Raw genomic sequence first — 6,000 nt, 5'->3', positions numbered from 1 at the left:
AGAAGGAGGAGGAGACCAAATTTTAAAGCATAACTTACCCAAGGTGGCAAAAATCAGAGCCAGCTCTCCAGTGGCAAGCAGGTTATGGGCAGAAGTCATGCCCCTCCTCCAACATGGCCCCACCTCTCCCTGTCCCTCTCACCTCCGCTCCATTTACAGGGTCTAACATGACTGTTTCAAGTGCTCCTTCAGCAGTGAGCTCGAAAACACACTTTACTTTGTAGCTTTTTGAAACTGTGTTTATTTTATTTTAAAATACCTACATTATCCCTTTCAATATACTGTATTTAATTTGCAAGGAGTTATACAAGTTAAAATCTGGTAATCATCAAGGATCTATAAATATTAAGGTGAAGACAAAATAATTTCATTATGTTTTTTGGAAGTTCACTAATTTAATTTTGACTCTCTTTGTCAAAAATCCTTAAAATTTCTAAGAGATATATCTTTAGACCTCACATACTGGGTCATTAAATTCTATTTTACCTTAACTTTCAGTAATGACCTGAATAATCACCTTTTGTAAGTAATAGCAAGCAAAGAAGTTCATCTGAATACTTTAAATTGGGAATTAAAAAAAAAATGAAGATAGTAAAGTGATGTTAGCTTAGTAATAAATACAAGGTAATTTTCTTTCTTTCCTTGATTTTTTTTCCTCTGTGAATTTTCATAGTAGTTTCTAACCCCAAACAAATCATAGTTGTTATTTTTTTAAAGAAGTACCCAAGGGAGAAAATATTTCGTGGTCAAATTCCTTCCTTTCAGAGCTGTTGACACGTTCATGAATTTTATATCAATTTCCAGTTCTTTCTTCTCCTCCAAAGAAATTGTTAAGATATCTTTGAAAAATTTTGTGTGTTAGTCCTACAACATATCTCTAAAATATATAGTTGTGAGGGAATTCCTTGGTGGTCCAGTGTTTAAGACTCCATGCTTCCACTGCAGGGACCGTGGGTTTGGTCCCTGGTTGGGGAACTAAGATCCCACATGCTGAGTGGACTGGCCTAAAAATAGAAATGAAAAGAAATAAATAAAAATAAATATATAAATCTTAAAATATATAGTTGTGAATCAAACTTTCAAATCAGTGATTTCTTTTCCTACTGCAAATGGTAATGTAATTCTTTAGTATTCTTTGCACACTAAATTTTCAAGTCCCATATGCTACTGGTTTTCTTCACCCATCTATCAAATCAAGAAATCCTGCTTATTATAGAAATGCCTCTGTAGAATGTTGAAAAAAATCTTGTCACTTCTCTGGTCCATGGAAGGACCTATCTTCTGTTTTGCACAATTCCTTACAGAGAGTAGATTTAAGAAATGAAATCCACATTTCAAAGTCAAAGTCAAAGTGGTGCTCGACAGAGAATTGTGGCAGAGTCCATAGCCAGCCTGCCATGTTTTCCTCCATTCTCAGAGCAATGGCAGAAGTGGACTTTAGTTTCTAACTTAACAGTTCGTTTACTCTTTCAGATAGTTCACTTTTGCTCCTCTCACTTGGAGCTAGACTCCTTGGCAGTCTGTCCTCGGGAGAGTTCCCTAAAGATTTACTTCTTGCAGACGGGTTGTTCAATATTATAGCAATATAACTTCTGGAAGGCTCTCTTTGTTTCTTTGATGCCATGTCCTTCTCCATTCTTTTATTGCATTTGAAACCAGCAGCATTTTTTTTTTTTTTAGTACCTTACTGGTTAATCATTTTCCATCAGTTTCTTAAAAAAAGAGAAAGTGTTTTTGACTGTTGACCACCCTGATTAGCAAAAACATTGAAGTACAAAATGATTTAAAGTTTGTGCGCTTTAAAGACCAAGCAATTAAAAATATCCTTTGTTCTTGGTTTTCTGTGTAGGAAAATGTTGAGGTTAATTCGCTGACCATGTGGGATAATTTGACTCTTAATCAGTAAATTTAAAAGATCTTTCATACATAAAAAAGATCCAGCCCTGCCAAGAACAAATGACTGGCACTGAAATTCCTTTGTTAGCTTAAGTCATTGATATGTAAAACAAAAGAAAATTCTTTGGCAGAAAACAGAAGTATGTCCAGATGGTTCCTATCTATGTTCTCATTGATTGTATAATTAAAATCCCCTTTAATCATCAGAAAAATTGAGATAGAATGTTTGTAATAGAACAGTACTGTGTTTTCAAGAAATACTTATTCTGTGGTAGGTTCACTAGTAATGAACCGCTTTGTGGATTTGCTCTGGACAGAAAAGATACCCATACACTTCACCAGGGGTGTGACTGCCTACTTGCAGCATTATGCTGGTTGCATAAGATTAAACACTGATCTATTAAAATGAATATGAATTAGCAATGATCACCCAATTTTCATGTAATATTTTTCCTTATCTGAGGCAGGATTCACTTCTTTGATTAATTAAGAAGTGAATTAATTTCTTTGTGAGGTTAGTTACTAATGAAATCACTAATAATAGTAAACTACTTATGATGACTTCTGTTATCATCAATTATGGGATAGAATTTATATATTCTGTGAAATGATGGTTCTGCTGATCAACATGAATAAAGTTCTTTTGGTCAAAAGAACTACATTCTTCCGTATTCCTCCTAGGCTACATCATTAGGTTACATATTATTGCTTTATACCTCTAGAATGTGCGTGTATATGCATGGTTTTAGTTGATGGGTGGCTTTATCTTATCAGGCTGAGGGACTACTTAGAACTTGGCGGTGATCTTGTATGACATATCTGTGTCTAGATCCAGCTCTAGAGCTCTTTGTCTCCTTTGTTTATAAGTGGTGTCACTAATGATTTTAAAATGGAAAACAAGCAACGTGAATCATTGTGTGGTTTCCAATGGGTAATGACTCATAGTCATAAAGACCAAAGACACAGGAGGGCAGGACAAAAATTGTAGGTTCAAATAACTGCTAGGCTTATTAAGTTAATTACTGTAAGTTGTGTGCAGGGCTAAGGACTTCACATACTGCTGCTGCTGCTGCTAAGTTGCTTCAGTCGTGTCCGACTCTATGCGACCCCAGAGACGGCAGCCCACCAGGCTCCCCCATCCCTGGGATTCTCTAGGCAAGAACACTGGAGTGGGTTGCCATTTCCTTCTCCAATGCATGAAAGTGAAAAGTGAAAGTGAAGTCTCTCAGTAGTGTCAGACTCTTAGCGACCCCATGGACTGCAGCCACCAGGCTCCTCTGTCCATGGGATTTCCCAGGCAAGAGCACTGGAGTGGGGTGCCATTGCCTTCTCCAGGACTTCACATGGATGACCTTGTTTAACAGCCAGAGATGGGTACCATTATTATCCCCATTTAGTGCATGAGGAGAGCAGAAGCTTAGGGAAGTTAGTTAATTTGGAGGATCTGCAATTCAAATCTCAGTAATTTAACATGAGAGGCAACATCTCAGTCATTACATTGTTCTGCCTGGAAGTAGGACTTTGAAATATCTGTATCAAAACCAGGGGACATTCCACAAAGGGTATCTGAAGTCTGAGGCAGTCTGTTGGTTTCTTTCCTCTCTCTGAGTCTATGCATGAGAGAAAAACACATTTTTCTGTTAAAAAAAAATCTGAATTTGGGGATTCATACAGGCTCATAAATATGTTTCCAATTATATTAATACTTATATAGAAACTAATCTTGATGATTTTCTGGTGTTATACTTTCCAGTCTAGTCAGGAAATTTTCTATTCATTCAAGGGACTGTCATTATATAACTGATTTTGTATAAATTATCAAATGATAATTTTTATTCAAATTCTTTTGAGGACAGAGTCTGAGGTTTTCTTGTTCACCACTGTATTCACAGCTCCCTGGCGCAACACTCAGTGGATGGTAGACACTCAAAATGTATGCTACTCTAGTTAAAGTGGTATGATGGGGTAGTGGAATGGACGTTGAATGAAGTGTTAAAAGGTGTCCTTAGAATGGAATCTGTGAATCTCAATTTTCCACATTTATGAAATAAGGATAATATTATTCTACTTATTTAAAAGAATTTTATGATGATCAGATGAAATTATATATGTATGTATATATGTGTGTGTGTATATATATATATATGTGCTTTGTAAAACTGTAATGTAAGATACTAGTTCTTACATTACTAGTATGGGGTTGGGGCTAGTACTAGTACTAGGCTGTTACTAATACTAGTGCTATTACTAATATTAGACTGGGGCTTCCCTAATGGCTCAGGTGATAAAGAATCTGGTTGCAGTGCAGGAGACCTAGATTTGATCCCTGGATCAGGAAGATCCCCTGGAAAAGGGAATGGCAACCCACTTCAGTATCCTTGCTTGGAGAATCCCATGGACAGAGGAGACTGGTGGGTCACAGTCCATGGGTTCCCAAAGAGTCTCAGTTGACTGAGTGACTAATGCGTGAGATGCTAGTATCACTACTGGAATTAAATGTGTAGTGTTCAGGGGACCGTATTTAAAACATATATTTTCCCACAATTGTTAGGCTTTAGTACAGACTTTATATTACATATGAGTGATAAAACTGAATTATATGTTTTTCCCTTGGAACATGAGGAAAGTTGAAACTCAATAAAACTTTTGTGCTCTTCCTTGCTTAGGTCCCAGAGTTACTGTGTTTGCTGAGCATGTCACAGAGTCACATGGAAATGCATTCTGCAAGTATTTGAAAGAAGGATAGAAAGAACGACAGAAGGACCAGAAAAAGTTAAAAACCACATAATGATTAATATTTTATGTTGTTTATCTGGGGAAAACAGAATTCAAGTTTGGAAGCCTTTTTTTCTTCCTTTCCGAATGTTGCCATATCTGTTTGGCTTAGAATGAACAACACGTTAGCAATTAAAAACAGATTAGTGCTAGAGTAAGAGACCTTCACAGCAGCCTCGGATTCCCTTTGCTTCTATGTAAGAAAGGCTTCACTACTCTCATGGGCATAAGCTTCTCATTTTGAAAAATGCTCGGTTGAAATGTGCCCTGTGATCCTGAGTACTCTCCTTATTAATGTACCTCATACATTGGATGTGTTGTCGAGTTTATTTGGACCCTCTCTAAGTGTTAGCAGTGAAATTATCTTGGATCGCTTTCTTTCAAACATGGCTCTTTCATCACTGCTGGATCAGAGGTTTTCATTGCCAAATGACAGGACCACATATGTGGGGTATTTTCAGGCAGCAATAGATGGTGATGCAGCAAGGAAAGGAAATAAAGCCCTAGGTTTTGCTAATGTACTGAATGGCTTACTCTTTTTTCCAAGAAACTGTTCCAGAAACAAAATGTTTTCTCCTGAGTTTAAATGAAAAGCAGATACAACAAAGGCTTTAAACTGAGAAATAATAGATTCACTGGCATCAGGTACTGAAGAAATTGCACATTATTTAGACTTCTCAAAAAAAGTTGGCTATGCTTGTTAGCTGGGGGTCCAAAAATTCTCTGGAAATTATTGTCTCTGTTAACCATAAAACTACTAAACAGTTTATTATTGTCAAATTCACTTAAAATGAATAACCTTGATCTCTAAGTAATTCCCTTTGGGGAATCTCCTGCGGTAAGAATATATTTTAGAAGTCCATTGCTAAGTATTTCAATAAATCAATATGATTGAGGAAAATTTGATATTCCTATGGAAATTTCCATGCTTTCATTGCTTTTTCCATATTACTAAGATTAGTGATTCCCATGCTAAAGGATCTGGGACTAACATTTTCTCAGTTTAAAGTATAGTTTATGAATACTGATGGAAAGAATGTTACTGTGGAAATTCATGTGTTTTCTTTATAAGCATTATCTATCTTCTTACTCTCCAAGTTTACCTTAAACTCCTGTCAACCTAAGTTAGTTCTGTTATCCAATCATAGATATAGTCTACATATTTACCATGAGAGGGATGCAGGCTCCAAATATTTGTTTAACACAATTTTCTGATGGAAACATAAAATTTTTGTTGAGATAATAGAGAGATGCTATAATACAGATTTTAGTGGTAGGTAAACAGCCATCCCAGGACCAAGGAGCTTCCTGGGACATAGGACAGTTCTC

Source organism: Capra hircus, chromosome 5, assembly GCF_001704415.2.
Source record: "Capra hircus breed San Clemente chromosome 5, ASM170441v1, whole genome shotgun sequence".
Classification (NCBI taxonomy): domain Eukaryota; kingdom Metazoa; phylum Chordata; class Mammalia; order Artiodactyla; family Bovidae; genus Capra; species Capra hircus.
The sequence above is the reverse complement of the archived record's forward strand: the minus strand, read 5'-3'. Positions refer to the sequence as shown.